General features: G+C 42.6%; 1 protein-coding gene across 6 annotated transcripts in view; it reads left to right on the top strand.

Annotated features, from left to right (window-relative positions):
* The window catches only part of LPP (LIM domain containing preferred translocation partner in lipoma), a 745,809-nt gene that overhangs the window by 100,832 nt on the left and 628,901 nt on the right, over positions 1 to 16,076 (top strand). Inside the window, exon 1 of one of the 6 annotated variants that reach the window (XM_027538416.1) lies at positions 5,821 to 6,009. The exons of the other annotated variants lie outside the window; for them this stretch is intronic. The gene's annotated coding sequence lies outside the window, so the exon portion shown is untranslated. Of the gene's footprint in view, positions 1 to 5,820; positions 6,010 to 16,076 lie in introns of those variants that run through there. 6 annotated transcript variants of the gene reach the window in all.

The following is a 16,076-nucleotide window of genomic DNA, read 5'->3' as shown; positions in this document are numbered from 1 at the left end:
GCCTTGACAGTTACTGTGCTGTTGAGCTGAACAGCCAGTCAGTTCTTTTCATTTATTTACTGCCTTTTGTCCAAACTTCTAGCACGGACTGTCAATCCTCGCTGTACGTTAAAATCACCTGGGGTTTTAATTCTAACCATGCCTGGGTACCCCCTCTAGACATTCTGATTTAAATGGACTGGGGTGGGGCCCTGGCTATCAGTATTTGGAAAAAAAATTAGTACTGCAGAGGATTCTAATATCCAGCCAAATCAATTATTTAAGGGTAGAGAAACCCTCTCTTCACACTTTTGTTGATGTGGTGTATTTTCTTCTGACTTAAGTGAACGCTCAGTCTCATGATGTTATCATTCCATTGAGAGATTGAATCTACTCACCCAAAGCATTCATGCCTTTTTGAGGAGTTTAAGACTTTGAAGAGGATGTTACAGGAATGGACACAGATGCTGAAATTGGCAACCATGGGGCATGGAAATGAGTCACTTTGGAATGGATCACTGGGAGCAACCAAAAGACAGAGCCATGACTTTGCCACCTTCCCTCCTAATTCATTGTCTTCCCAGCCCCCTCGCCAGATTTTCAGTGTTGAAGGAGTTGTGTTTTTTAGTTGTGGGGTATTCACCTTCTAGCGATGTTCCTTCTGAGCCTAATGTGGCTTATTTACAGTGGCTTGGATATGTTTATAGTTTCTTGACTTTTTGTTTGTTGTTGTTGTTCAGTTGCTCAGTTGTATCTGACTTTGTTGTTGTTGTTCAGTCGCTTAGTTTGGTACCCCATGGACTGCAGCATGCCAGACTTCCCTGTCCTTCTCCATCTTTGAAAAGTAAACTTTTTGTTTACTGATTGAGTTTACTGCTACACTGAAAAGAAATGGCTTCAGTGGAGAAGATCCCTATGCATGCAGAGGGCCCCATCTCTCCCTAGTGGAAGTACAGCCAGACTCTCAGCGTGGAACTTAGGGTTGTCTCTATCGTCGGACTCCAGTCCTTCACTCTAGAATCAAGGCCACTCTTCCTGTCCCTGGGCTCCAGCCAGGTGAACTGTACCCTGGACCAGGATCTGCCTGATCGCTGCCTTTGTTCCCTTTTTGTCCCGCTGGAACATTAGCTCTGTCCCTCATCCCAGTGGCTAGAAATAACCTTTTCTTTCCTAGAACCCCACACTGCTCTGAGTGGGAACATTTTTAGAACTTACCTTGAGCTATCGTTATTTATGCGTGTATATAGTTCTTCCCTTTCTGAAAGCTTCCGGAGGGTGGGGCAGCCTCTTAATTTTGGTGTCTCCTGCCGTGCCAAGAATATTGGAAGCATTCCCTGAATGTTTTTTGAATAAGTGTGTTACTTTTAGTTCAACTCAGCCATTGTCCAAAATTAATCTCATGAGATGTTGGTAGCTTTGGTGAACATTTGGGAGAGGTCCACCGTGATAGAGTGAAATCCGGTGACCTAGTTACAGAATATCCCCTGCAGGCTCACTGGTGAGGAAGGCTCATGTTTAAACTCGGTGAAAGAAGAGCCCGGCTTATTTATGGTGGCAGTTGTTTACATGTCTTTTAAAATGACCCTCCTCCCTTTTTAGTGGCTCCAAGATTTAAAAAAGTTCTTTAGAATAATTGGATATTATCAGTCTTCTTCCTATAGTAGTTCTAAGCAAGGTCTTTTGTTAATTGAGGGCATATTAACTAAGCATGTATTTTTTAATTTAAAGCTCTTACATTTTATTGATTTAGTTGATTTACATGTTGATTTACAATGTCGAACAATTTAGTTGATTTACAAATCAATAAAGTTTATTGATATAGTTGATTTACAATATTGTATTAGTTTCAGGTGTATAGCAAAATGATTCAGTTATACATAATGCATATATTCTTTTTCAGATTCTTTTCTCATGTAAGTTATCACAAAATATTGAGTAGACTTCCCTGTGCTCTACAGCAGGTCCTTGTTGATGGTCTGTCTTACATTAGCAGTGCGTATATGCATGTTCATCCCAAGCTTCTGGTTTATCCCTCCCCACCATGTTTCCCCTTTGGTAACCATAAGTTTGTTTTCCATATCTGTAAGTCTGTTTCTGTTTTGTAAATCAGTTTATTTGTATTTTTTAAAATTAGATTCCACGTAAGAGTGATATCACATGACAGCATTTAGAATGGGGCTGCCATTGAGCTGCCATTGAGCTGGATTAACAAGAGGTGGAGAGGCAGCTCCTGCACTTCCGCCTGAGCCTGGCCGAAGCCCACACACCCGGAAGCCCCATGTGCTGCGGTGGGTCAGTGAGTGGGCAGGCGACACAGAAGCAATGATGACAAGCACTGTTCTGGTCTTCATTTATGAAAATGAAAAGACTGCACTCACTTGTTAGTGAGCTTCTGGACTCTCCTGATATTCCCTGCAATTATAATTCTATTATTAAAATTAATAATAAAATTAATATTAAAATAGTAGTTCTTCTGGTAAAGGTAATAAATGCTCATGTTGCAAATTTAGAGTATAGAAGTATAAAAAGAAAATGAAAACCACCTATAATCTCACACTTCACAGGTAACAGTGACATTTTATTTGTGGAAGTTTGACTACGTGACCCCAGCTCTTTTGACCTGAACTCACCTTCCATAATCTAATTCTCAGCTCATTCTATATAACATTTTTAAAGCATTTGTGATTAAAAGAATACTGTATTTCAACCAAAATGTACTTTCATCTGTTTGGACACCTGCTAACCTCATACATACATACATATATATATACACACACACACACACACACACACATGCACAAAAGGAGAAACAGTCACTGTTGTTGAGAATCAACCTCTCATTTTACAGATAGAAAAACTGAGGCCTGAAACTTGTCTAAGATCATTTAAAAAAGAAAAGTGGCAACCAACACTTCAGCCCACGTCTCCTGAATTCCTGTCCAGTGCTCTTTCTCCTTGTCAGTGATACCTCCTTACTAAGTCATGGAAGCAGGGGTGGAGAGACAAAAGAAAAAACACACCAGTTCTTAATAGCGCAGTTTTTTCCCTGAGTCCTTTTGAGGAGCTATTTTTGTGACTATTCAGAGCATGTACAAGGCCGCCTCTCGGAGTGTTCAGGCTGGACCAAGAGGCCATTCACTGCTGACTGCAGCCTCCACGGCAGGCTCCGCAGAGCCCTGGGTTCAGAAACCAGATGGGAACAGACTTTTTCAGTCAAATTTCAGGGTCTGAGTGTACACAGAAAAAACTGACTGCGCATCCTGTTAAACTGTGTACCTAACAATGAAACAGTGATGAATGAGTGTGACTGGCTGGGGCGGGGGCAGGGGTTGCTCTTGGGATGGGTTCATCTTAGTCTGTAATTCATTCGTGAGCTCCAGTAAGTCTTATACATGAATGCAGATTATTCATTCTCTCTCAATGTGACCTATTATTCTAACTTCCCAATCATTTAGTTGTTTCCTTTTTCATACAGAACAAAGCATGGACTCCTGTTTGACATTTAAGGCCCTCTGTGATCTATCCTTTTTTTTTTTTTCCATTTTTTAAAAAATTTTAAATCAGAAGATAATTGCTTTACAGAATTGTGTTGGTTTCTATCAAACATCAACATGAATCAGTCATAGGGAAATGTTTATTTGATTACTGGGCTGCGCCGGATCTTAGTTGTGGCATGTAGGCTCTAGTTCCTTGACCAGGGATTGAACCCGTGTGATCTATCCTTGACACTGATATACTATGGAGCTGTAATAATGTAGTGGTTAAGAGCCAGCCTTGGCAGCCAGGCTGCTCCATCATTAATTAGCACTCTTACCTCAGCACATTACTGAATCTTATGTTTCACTTTCCTCATGTGTAAATGGGAGTAAGATTGTTCTGGTGAGTAAATGAGTTAGGATTTGTAAAGGTGAACCAGTGACTAGGTCCTAATTCATGGCGTGGAGAGTGCTTTCTTAGTTTATTAAATGGATACTTTTCCAGTTCCTCCACCGATAGCATTTTCCTTTTGCACTAGACTTCTGGTCATTCGTGATACGGTCACCTCATTTTTCTGCCGCTGTGCAACTGTGACCCTCATCTTTAACACACTAGCCCTCTCATTTCTGCCTGTCCAAATCTTAATCATCCTTTTAAGGCCAGGCTCAAATGTATCTTTAGCCATTTCTTTCTTCACTCATTCATGTATTCTTCATCCCTTTAGCAAAATTTTTTATAGAGTGTCTATTGTGTGCCACGTGCATTTTCTAGGAAGGTTCACATGGCTCCTCAAGTGGGGGGAAGTTCATCACATTTGCCACTGCTGTGACACATGGCCGTTGATATTGCGTTTCATTTTCTGGTGAGCTAGTTTGATCTCCCCTACCAGAATATTAGCTCTGGGAGAGCAGGGTGCTTACTGCATGGTTGTGTGTTAAGCCACTTTAGTCGTGTCTAACTCTGAGATCCCATGGACTGTAGTCTGCCAGGCTCCTCTATCCATAGTGATTTCTCCAGGGAAGAATAACTGGAGTGGGTTGCCATGCCCTGCTCCAGAGGATCTTCCCGACCCAGGAATTGAACCCGCATCTCTTATGTCTCCTGCATTGGCAGGTGGGTTCTTTACTACCAGCGTCACCTCAGAAACCTCAGGGTGGTTATTAAGCTATATTTAAATTGAATAAATAATTAATTAAGACTTACTCTTTGTGGATATTTTTATTACCTTCTAATAAAGTTAAGAAAATAGCAACAATGCTGTGTGTACGTGAGAGAGAGGGAGAGAGACAAAGAAAGAGAGAGAGAGAGAAGAGATACTTTGAATGAGAAGAAGGTTGAGGCTGGTTTTGAGGGCAAAGAACCACCTCCAAGCTGGAAACAGGAATGAGAGTAAAGCTGCAGATGCAAAGAGAAACAGGATGAGAGAGTAGGTTATTGTTTGAACTCTAAAGCAGTTGCTCCAAGAAATGGTTTTCCTTAAGTGGTATAAAATGTGAAGTGAATTGGGTCTCACTTTTCCTTTCCCTCCTTAGGAGGTTGGAACTGATTTTTAAAATGAGGTGGTGGAGGAAGGTGGAGTTTGGAGAAGGAAAGTGAAAACTCTTTTCTGAGGCTCTCTTTGCCTAATAGCTCCCTGGAGAGAAAGTTTAGTGGGGGGGCCTGGCCAGGCCAACAGCAGCAAGTAGACCAGCTCGCTCTTTCTTTTGTCATTGTCCCGGTCACTGCCCCATCCCTGTTCCTCACTTCCAAACATCTTTCCTTTTTTAAACATATTACAGGTAAGAAGCTAGGGGAAAATTGAAACAAAACACAAAGGAAGCAGACAGTTTCAATATACAGTGATGAAAATGATGCATTTTAAATTTGTTTACCTGGTGATTCCCACTTCGGGCATCCCCTCCTGCCACCTCTCTCCTCATTTAATTTTCCCAACTTCTACCCCTCTCTGACTGAAGGCCGGAGAGGAGACTGACCACACAGGAGAAGGCAGCAGGGCAGTTTTCAAGTGCTGACTCTAGAGGTTTAACATGAGCAAATTCCTTTTTCTGAAGGTTTTTTAGCTGGGTTGTTTTTTTTTTTTTGTCTCTGGAGTTTACTGCTAAAGATGCTTTGCTGTGGAAGGAATGGCATTTCAGTGATGGGGCTGCATTGACTGAATGCTTGGTGTATGCACATGTCAAACTACATGGGAGAGGGAGGCTGAGATAGGAAAACTGGACTTCTGACTGGGAGGGCTCAGGTGTGCGTGTATGTGTGTGCTACGGGGAGACTGGCTTCTGGGGATGGGGGGTGGGTCAGGGGATGGGTAGACTGGTGTGTTGACAACTGATAATCAGCGGGAGGCTGGCTGTAAACTGATCAATGATTCAGGGAAGGGCAGAGGGTTCTGTTTGCTGCTGCTGGGAAAGGCTTCACTGGAGGGTGTGGTGTTGAAAGTCTTGAAATATGGATATGACTTCAATAAACAAGGAAGCTAGATGTGCGTCTTCAAGACAAAGGGAACAGCAGAGGCCTGAGAAGACCTAGAAAAATGGGGAGCGGCAAGCTGTGGAGGTGAGGCATTTGCATCAAGTCATAGAAGTGGTATACCCCACCTCCCCACCCCTCAACTCCGTGGTATGTTTGGGGCTTTTATTATTGTTTTTTCCTCACTGTAAGCAGTAGAGAGTGGTGATGAGTTCTGGAAAAAGCTGTGATAGGACTGCTCTGGTGCATGTGTGTGTTTTGTTTTGCTTTTACTTTTTAGTTTTCCGAGTCTTTTTAGGAACTGTGAGGCAACCTTCACTCTGGGAAGAGTGCACTGGCTGTCTTTCTGTGTCTTTTCTTTCCTCTTCCTGCCTGGCCTGGGGCCTTGTCCAGCTTGTGATGATGAAGTGTGGCAAGGCCAGCTCCTGGGAGCCGACCTGAGGTCTCTGAGCAGACCCTGGGCATTCTTCAAGGTTCCCCACCCTTTTTCCTCCTCCTTTTCTCTTCTTTCTCTGCTCCCTCCCCCTCTCTCTCCCCACCCCCAGCAGCAGCAGCAGCCCTCCCCTCCCTAAAATAAATAAACCAGTCGCTCCAAAAGGTTCCAAGCACATTAGTCACATATCCCAGAAGTTTAATACAGAATTATTTTGACAGCGAGAACAAGAAGTGTTTTCTAGTTGAACGCACAGAACTTGCTTCTTCCAACTGGGCTTTCTGCCGCAGAGACAGATGATATGTTTTTAGATGGATCTGCCGCGCAGGAGACTGCGTCGCTTCCCTTGGAAACATGACAAACTGCTCACTCCCGAAAGTGGTTGGGGAAAAGATGTGAAATGAGAGGGAGAGGGAGAAAGCACAGACTTATTGAGAACATAACTTTCTCCCTAATAACTTCAATCAGCCACCGAGAGCTTTCTATGTGTTTATTTATTTATTTGGCTGCCCCTGGAGCCGGGAAGTCCTTTTTTAAACCCCGGGCTCATGGGTGTTCTAAAAGATGAGGACAGGTCGAGTTATTGCAATGCGGGTGGCTCTCCAAGCATTCCAGTTGAATAGCTCTTCCAGAAATATTTCTTGACTCACTTATTTAGCACTTTCTGTTGCCGTTACTAAGCAGATTGGAGAGTCCTCCCTGTGATTTCGCCAGACTCCTCTTGGGCTGACGTGGATCCGCTTATTCCTTTCTGGCCCCTGGAAAGGCGGAGGAATGTGAAGCTGAAGTCCACTGGCGCCCAGGAGGGACTTTAGCCTGACCGTCCAGAGCGCAGTCTGAAGAGCCAGAAAAAGTGTGTGTACTCCTTTCGCCCTTCTCCTTCAAGACCCCATTGCCAGGCTAGAAGAGCTTTCTTCCAGGGTGGCTCACCTGGGTGTGACGACCCAGAGATGAGCCTGGAGGAGAGACATTAAGGAACTTCCACACCTGGGATAAGTGTCCTTAATGGCTCCCATGATCCTCCACTCTTGCTTCTCAAATCTTTCTAGAGATTTCCAGCCTTTTGTGGGGGCTGAGCTGACTTCTCTAGTTTTAGTGTGTACCCGCAGGAGCTCTTTTAACCCCCTCTCATGGTTCTTCATTAGCCCCTCATCCCCAGGTCTTCATCCAAGAAACGTCTGTGTGGTCTGGAAATTAACTGGCCATATGACCTTGGAGAGTGGACTCATTGGGCCTTAGTATTTTCAGAACCTTTCCTTTATAAACCCCTCATGAAACCTCATGGGAAATCCCAATACAGATTTCCCCTCCTCTCTCTTAAGTACAGTGTTCCTATAAAACAGTTCCTGAGCCAAAATGGAGTAAAGCGAAAATCTTCTTCAGCTTTCTTTAGTGAAAACTGGTACTGATGTAGGTCTTTCGTAAAAGCAAAGTGGTATAAAGAAAACTATTGAAAAGCAGAAGATACCTATAGATAAAATAACCGAAACATAACTACATGGTGATGCTGTTGTTAAATGGTTAAATAGGCTTCCATTCACTGCCAAGTTATCGTCTAGAACTCTGTGCATCTGTGGAACCTACTTTGAAAACCGTTGTATTGGAGGCACTGCAGGACTTCTGGTAGCCCTGGTGACCATGGTTCTAGCTTCTTCAAGTTTCCTGCCTCTCTGGACTTGTCTCAAGGTTTAGGAAGTGGCACTTGTACAGGTGAGGAAGATGGGCCCAGAGGGAGACATGACCCTTCTGGTTTCCTCGCACTGGCTTTGAAATCCTGTGTGATGAAGGCCTTTTGGCTGGTTCCCCTCCAGTGATTGTTCTCACTGGGCTGCCCTGCCCGAGGCTTCCACACCTGGGCTGGGACTTACGCCTCCCTCCCGTGGCCAGCACCTCATTATCATTCACTGAGCTGCACTGAGCAGTCATCTCAGTGAATTCTTGGTACCATTGTTAGGCTTACAGGCTCTGTCTCACAAACATTATGAGAGGAGTAAGTGGCATTCATGCTGTTTTTAAGGAAACTCTTTAAAAAAAAAAGTGCTGAAGAGAAAAGTAGTGTTGGGAGAAAATTAAAGAATGGGTCATCTCTCTCTGATTCTTATGCAGTACCTACAATTGTGTAACACTACTGTTTCCCAGAGAATGTTCTGACTTTTATCACCATATTTTACATTTTCACATTGCAAGACAATTTTTTTTTTTTTTTTTTGCCTATTCTCTGTAAACCTTTATTTTACAAGTGGCTTTCAAACTGTGGTTTGTTTGACCAATTCACTTATGAGCTCTAGTAGGTATTAATTTTTCCACAACATTTTCTTACTTTTAGAAATTAAATTAAAATTACTTATATACTCCCAACTCCATAGGAATGTCAGGAAGTTGATTATGCAAGACAGGTTCTAAAGAGCTTTTTTCCAGCAAAGATCTCACTTGAGCCTCACCATAACATAGACGAGAAGGAGACTCAACGAGGTAACACATGTAGAATCAAAGTTAGGCTCACAGTTCAGGTTAGGTTGAGAAGAATTCCGGGGATATTAACCTTAGTCTCCCTGACTCATACCATTGCAACAAATTATTCCTTTTTCTGGTAGCCAGAATTATGAATGAATATCCTGTTAACAGCTACTGTTTATGAAGTGCTTATTTATGTGTCAAATGCTGCTAGGCAGACACTTTGTAAAAAGCTCATTTAAACTCTTTAGCTGCTTTATAAGGTAGAAATGATCATGTCCAGTTTGTAGATGAATCACTGGAGACACTGAGAGGACAAGTAACTTGCTGAAGGTTCCTCTTCACAGAATCAATGGACCTCATCTTATGACCCGGACTGCCTGACTCCAGAGGCCTTTCAAATAGAGGATGTGATCTCTACCCATCCTTGTCCTCACCAGGAGACAAAAAGTACTCTCTGGAAAATGACAAAGCTAGTTTGTGGGTGACCACATGCTTTAGTGAGTGCTGAATACTGTTAAGGGTTAACAGGTAGCCATTTTCTCTCTCTGTTCTTGGAGCTCATAACTAATCTTTATGTAGTCTCTTCTACTTTCATTTTAGATTTTATGTGCTCCACATGGAAACTACTGATCTATGCATTATTGGGCGAGTCATTTCTGTTCCTGGGCCCTTGGTTTTCCCCCCATTTGAAATGGCTCTTCTTTCCTGGCCCCGTATTTCTGTCCTTCTAAGTTGACATGCCTGGGGAATGTGCTTATTGAATTCTGTTTGTGTAAGTCCATGGCTTCCCCAGTGGTTCAGCAGGTAAAAAATCTGTCTGCAATGCAGGAGACATAGGGGACACAGGTTCGATCCTGGGGTCGGGAAGATCCCCTGGAGGTGGAAATGAAAACCCACTCCAGTATTCTTGCCTGGGAAATCCCACAGACAGAAGAGCCTGCAGGGCTACAGTCCATGAAGTCACAAAGAGTTGGACACAACTGAGTGACTGAGCACAGCACACACACAAGTCTTCTCAGGAATATTGTTGGAAATTATAGATGCTTACTAAATGCTTGTTTTAAATTGAAATAATAATTGCAGGTAATCCCCATTTTCAAAGAGATTTTCTATTTCTGAAATGCTATTTGCAAAAGTTTGAGAGTCAGATACCACATAAAGAGATAACTAAGTCATATCAGGAAAGATGAATCCCTAGTATGTATTGTTATTGGTTTGATGGTACTGTTTTGCTTTTTGCATCAATTTTGTCTTTCTAACTCTGTTAGGACAACTACCCTCCCCTCCCCGACACACATGTGAGTTGCACACATATAGATGCACACACACACATGCACACACTTCTTGAGCAAGAAACTTTTATATTTGTTAAATTTGTCACTTTCTCCACAGAATCTGGTTAGCATACCTTTGGGTGAGCAAAAGAATAATCTGTTTCTGTGTGCCAAGTTCAGGGTGTGAATCAATTCTTCCTGCCTTTTGCATTTTAGTAAATGTTTCCTAGATGGATTCATCGGATTTTCAGTAAAGACAAACAGCACCGAAACCAGATTGCTTTCATACCCGAGGCCTGAGTTCTGTGACCCAGACGTTAGAGCTCAGTTCCATATATGGCCAAAGAGAAACAGGGCAAGGGAGCGGCAGGAGAATACCAGACATAAAATGCATTCCTGTGAAGTGTGCGTTCGCAACTAGCAAAACAGGACCCTTGTTGGTTTCCATCTTTTGCAGAACACGAACTGTAACGTTTTCAGAAAGAAGCTAATGTTCCAAGCATCTGCCACAGGGAATAGTTTATTTTCCCTTTTCTTTTTGGTCACATGTAGGTTTAATTTGGAATTAGTGTTGAAGTCAATGCTAGCAAGGAATGAGGACTAAGAAATTATTCTTGGAGTCAGCAGATGTGGGTCCTCAGCCCAATCCGACCGCCATCCAGCTGTGAAACTCTTTGGCTTGTTTTGCTTAGTGTCAGAGTGGCGGGGCTGAATTTGATGATCTCTGAGATCTCTACTATTTCTGTTGTCTTTGGTTCTAATTTTGCCTGAGATTTTCCAGTTCCTGTGGAATTCCCCACAAAAAGAAGTTTCTAATTCTTCCAAATTCTTTCTGTGGTTTGAACTTAAAAAGACTGAATAAAACCCCCGGTCTTGAATTTTTCTTTGTGATTTCCTTAAATATAACTTGGGCACATGGTTGGCCTCCACTTGGCAGACAGCTTTCTGCTGAGGGTGGAGAGGATTGCTTTGAGTGCACCCTCACGGTCTTTCCCCTCTGCTTGTCCTTGTTGTTGGAGAAGAAATTCGGGTGTGTCCAGCGCAAAGCTGTAGGAACAGGTGTGCACTTGGCCAATGCAGCTTTGTAATGCCCTTATTAGTTGTCTGCTTCTTTTATAGATTCTGTCTTCTCTGTGAGAGAAGTGGGACTGGCAGCAGACCGTTCCGGAAACTTCCTCACACCATAGGAAATGGAACTAGGGATGTGAAATTGAGGTGCTGGCTTTCCATTTAGTAATTGGATGAGTCAGTTACCCGTCACAGATGTTAACAAGGTTAAGAAATAAAAATACAAAATTCTGGTCTAGAGAGGACCAGTCATTTCTACTTTATGAGAGCAGGCATGATTTCTTCCTTCTTGTCTTCCTTCCTTTCTTTTCTCTTTCCTTTCTTCTTTCCTTTCTTCCTACCTCCTTCTCTCTCTCTCTTGCTTACTTGCTTGCTTCAGATCTCCAAGCTTTCATTTCTCCATCTGGATCATGAAATGCTAGTGGGCCTTCTGAAAGCATGGATTGAGTGTATTTCCAAATTGTCTCTTCGTTCCTCCTACTTCATATCCCCAGTCATACTGAGCTCATCAACTTGTACAGAGTCCTGACCAGACCTCCTTAATGTCTTAAAAGAAAAAGATAAGGTGACCCCTCTGTGAGCTCCCACTCATTATGCTAGGCAATATGTTGACCAAATTTTTTTAGTAAGACATTCACCTCCCTTCACAATCTGGTTCCTAGAACCTGATGGTTTTAGGTTGGGAAATGAGGGCTTCAGCAGCCTTTCCTTACATGTGTGGCCTTCATCTTGACTTTGAGCTTGCTCTGAGCCCTTTGGTGCCATGGAGGTAGGTGTGTGTATAAAAGGAGAAGACAGCGCATGATGGCAGGGCAGCAAGCATAACTGGGGCTGAAGTAGAAAGTAGAAGAACGAATCAGGCTCCTGGGGCTCCGTGAAAGACTCTACCAATAATTTAGGGACTATTTAAGGAAACTGAGCACAGTGTATCTTCTGCTTTAGTTGGAATCATCCATTATAATGGCTTCAAATGCTTGGTGCTATTGTAAGAAAACCACAGGGAAGAGCAGTCATATAAATAGTAATAACTTATTGGCCATGACTAATTTTTTTGAGAGTACGATATGTGACGTAGGTTTCTATAGGGCTTCCTCGTGGACTAATCCCTTACCATACCTATGTACTCATCAGATCCTCACAGGTGAAGTGGAAGGCTAAAGAATATATCTTTACTTAAGAACAAACTGATACTCAAAACTTGAAGTAGCACGTGGTAAAGAGATGGCATAGCAAAGATTTGTCTAGTGCTCTTACGAAGCTTTAGACATTCTTAGGAAGCTTCAAACATATTGACTTATGAAGCTTCAGCCTAGCCAGTAAATTGATAAACACACACACACACACACACACACACACACACACACACACACACACCTACCTCCCTCATCAATGGATGGTGCCATGCTCAAGTTGCTAAGTTGTGTCCAACTCTTTGTAACCCCATGGACTGTATGTAGCCAGGCTCCTCTGCCCGTGGATTCCCCAGGTAAGAATACTAGAGTGGGTTGCCATTTCCTACTCTAGGGGATCTTCCCGACCAAGAGATCAAACCCGCATCTCCTGCATTGTAGGCCAATTCTTTACCACTGAGCCATCAGGGAAGCCCCATCAAAGGATGATAGAGGATGGCTTTTAATTAGTTGTGAATTGCATGAACCAAAATGTTTGATGAATCAGTCTCAGTAATGAGCAGGGTGATGGGACAGTCAGTTCACTTTAACAACAGAATTATCAACTAGGACACCTTGACAGAGAACACAACTGAGGAATTCTTGTTTGGGACTGTTCATTCTTGCTTGCATATTTTCACTTACTTAAGACAGCAACGAGCTAAAAATTATTGAACATTTAATATGTGCCAAGCTTGCTACTAGATGCTAATCCTTAGAAGTGAATCACAAACCACTTGGTTTAAACTTTAAATCGTGTGGAGAATACCCCATCTTCCCTCTCATCCATCCATCCATCTTCTGTTATTCTTAGCAGGTGATATGATCATCTATACTTGACTATTTCATGTCTCTTATAGAAGTAGAAGGTAGTTCCTCCAAACACTTTGATCTTTCAATTCAGTTCAGTCGCTCAGTCGTGTCCGACTCTTTGAGATCCCATGAACTGCAGCACGCCAGGCCTCCCTGTCTATCACCAACTCCTGGAGTTCACCCAAACTCATGTCCATTGAGTCGGTGATGCCATCCAACCATCTTATCCTCTGTTGTCCCCTTCTCCTCCTGCCTTCAATCTTTCTCAGCATCAGGGTCTTTTCATCTTTATTGTTTAGAGAAATACCCAAACTACTTATAACTTCCATCAGTATTAATTTATGCATCTATTAAATGGCTTTATGAGAGTAGAATCCTTCTCTTAAATTTATGTTTTCTTTTTAGAGTAAGTTCCTTGGGTTGACTGTCTGCTCTTGAAAGAGATTATTAACCCCCATTTCATCTAAAATTTCCTCTTATATGATTCGGGGCTGCTTATCTTGAGTCTGGAAGGTGAAAATTGAAGAAATAATTCAATTTTTCTTATTTCTTTCCTTTTGAAAAAATATTCTTTCCTTTTGATTTTTGGGGACAGAATTGTATTTGTTTAATTACTCAAATTTTAGATCATGTCAGAACATGTTCTGCACATGGTATTTGAAACCTATTTATATTTTCGTAGAAACCCAGACTCTTCAAGTTGGAAGGGAGCGTAAAGATTCTCTCCGATAGCTCTAGGCCATAAGTTCCTTGAGGCCAAGAGCTGTGTCATATATACATTTCTGCACCTTTTCCTGCTGCAACTCCCAGCACTATAGCCCCCTGCCAGGCAGCCTTGAAGAAAGAACTGGATTGATTTGATTTTTCAGTTTTAGTGTTTTCTTTGCCCCTTCCTTAACTTGTCCAGTCATTGGGAGGGATTGTGTAGACCCATTAAGTGTGATGAGTAAGTAAATCATGGGGCTTGCCTCTCCTCCAGTAGGGCTTTAGCTGTGTTTAGATTTAAGAATGCTGAGTAACTAATAAAACATGACTCCAAAGCGCTCTGCAGATGGAAAGTGCTTCATGTGTAATAAATAATAACAGGCTCTTGAGATTTGGCACAGCCATAGAAAGAAGTGCCGACCTTGCAGGCTATGGAAACTTCTGATACAGCTTATGATGGAAGAGTGAAGTGGTTGCTATTAGCTCGTTTCATCATTTTGTAATTAGTGTTTCCATCTTCAAGTCACTGTTATATTCCTCATTATGGGCAAAGTTACTTTCTGAACTAGTTGGGAAGTTAGCCAATCTTCATGGTGTTCCTTCAATCATTCTCAGTAATTGTTAAGAGAATGATTGAAGGAACACCATGAAAATTGATAGGCAAGTCTTCTAGGCAGGCTTCAATTCAGTGCTTAAATCTAGTCCTTTCTAGATCCTGTCCTTTTTCTCAACTAATTTCATTTATGAAGTTTGTGGTGGTGGTGGTTTAGTTGCTAAGTCGTGTCCAACTCTTGCGAACCCACGGACTGTAGTCTGCCAGACTCCTCTGTCCATGGGATTCTCCAGGCAAGGATACTGGAGTGGATTGCCATTTCCTTCTCCAGGGAATTTTCCCGGCCCAGGGATCGAACCCTGGTCTCCCGCATTGCAGGCAGATTGTTTACCAACTAAGCTACAAGGGAAGTCTAGTCACCTCAATTTTACTTCCAGAGCATTGATATTCTCAAGCAGTGGGAAATGGCACCTTTCTCCAAAGGAGACAGTGAAATGGCCAGGGTTCATCCTGGCTTTGAACCATCCGATTCAGATGAATTTCATCCAGGGAATGGCCTACCTTTCCTTTGTCCTCGGGTGTGGGTCAGTCTGATTGAAATTTGGTGATCATACGGTGACTGCCCCCTGGAGCCCTGCACTAACTTTGTTTTCACCTGTGTCCTCCCACCTATGAAAGCAAGTGAACTGAAGTATAAACAGAATCTTGCTATTTTTCTTGGTGACTTTCAAAGCCTCTTTCTTCTCAGCAACAGTGACCCACTGTAGCTGAGCATTATTCATTCAATCAGTAAATATTTATTCAGCACCTACTATATTCCAGGAACTCTTCTCAATGCTGGTCAGAGAATAAAACAAAGTTCTCTCAAGCTAACATCTGAATGATTTAACCCAAGTATGATTTTTTTTTAAAAATGACGTGGCAGAAGTATGCTTACAGAAATAAACACTACAAACAAACAACACACCAGCTCTTTCCTTTCGTCCTTTCCTCCTTCTCTTTCTCTTGTCTCTCATTTCTTTTTCCTCTCTTCATAACCTGACCCTTTATTCTCTCACTCTGTTTTACCAGGAAGCCCATATTTTCTTCTGATCCCTTTTTTCGTCTCCTTTTCACGTCTGCTTTGCTTTGTACCTGCGGGTGCATTGAGCCTTGATGCTGGCTTAATTCCAACTTCGAGCTCCCTCCCTAGCTTCCCTGTGCTTCTGCTTCTCTGTTAGTGGAGTGGTGGGTAGTTGCTCGTGTTGCAGATTGGAACCTGGAGGGAAGGAAGACCAGTGGTTGTGGGGCTTTTGGTTCCCCATCCAGTGGCACTGCATTGTCACGATCTTGCTGAAGAAAAGGATGTGGCCCCAAATTCTAGGTGCCCCAGCAGATGATCAGCTCAAAGGGACTTCTTCCAGAAAATCTTCCTTGATCCTCTCCTCTCTTAATTCTTATGCATCTTTGGCAGAATAGAAGCTCAGTAAATTTGGTTTCTTTTGCTTCTTCTAAGTCTCATGTCTCTTTATATGGGCTTGACTTAATGGGACTACTCTTTAATTTCATGGTTCTTGGTTTTTTGTGTTTTTTTTGACCGCAGCATGTGGGATCCTAGTTCTTGATCAGGGATTGAATCTGCACACCCTACAGCAGAAGAACAGAGTCTTAACTGCTGGTCCGCCAGGGAAGTCCCAATTTCA

Source organism: Bos indicus x Bos taurus, chromosome 1, assembly GCF_003369695.1.
Source record: "Bos indicus x Bos taurus breed Angus x Brahman F1 hybrid chromosome 1, Bos_hybrid_MaternalHap_v2.0, whole genome shotgun sequence".
In the NCBI taxonomy this organism is placed as follows: domain Eukaryota; kingdom Metazoa; phylum Chordata; class Mammalia; order Artiodactyla; family Bovidae; genus Bos; species Bos indicus x Bos taurus.
Note: the sequence above shows the minus strand (reverse complement) of the source record. Positions and strands in the feature narration are given on the sequence as shown.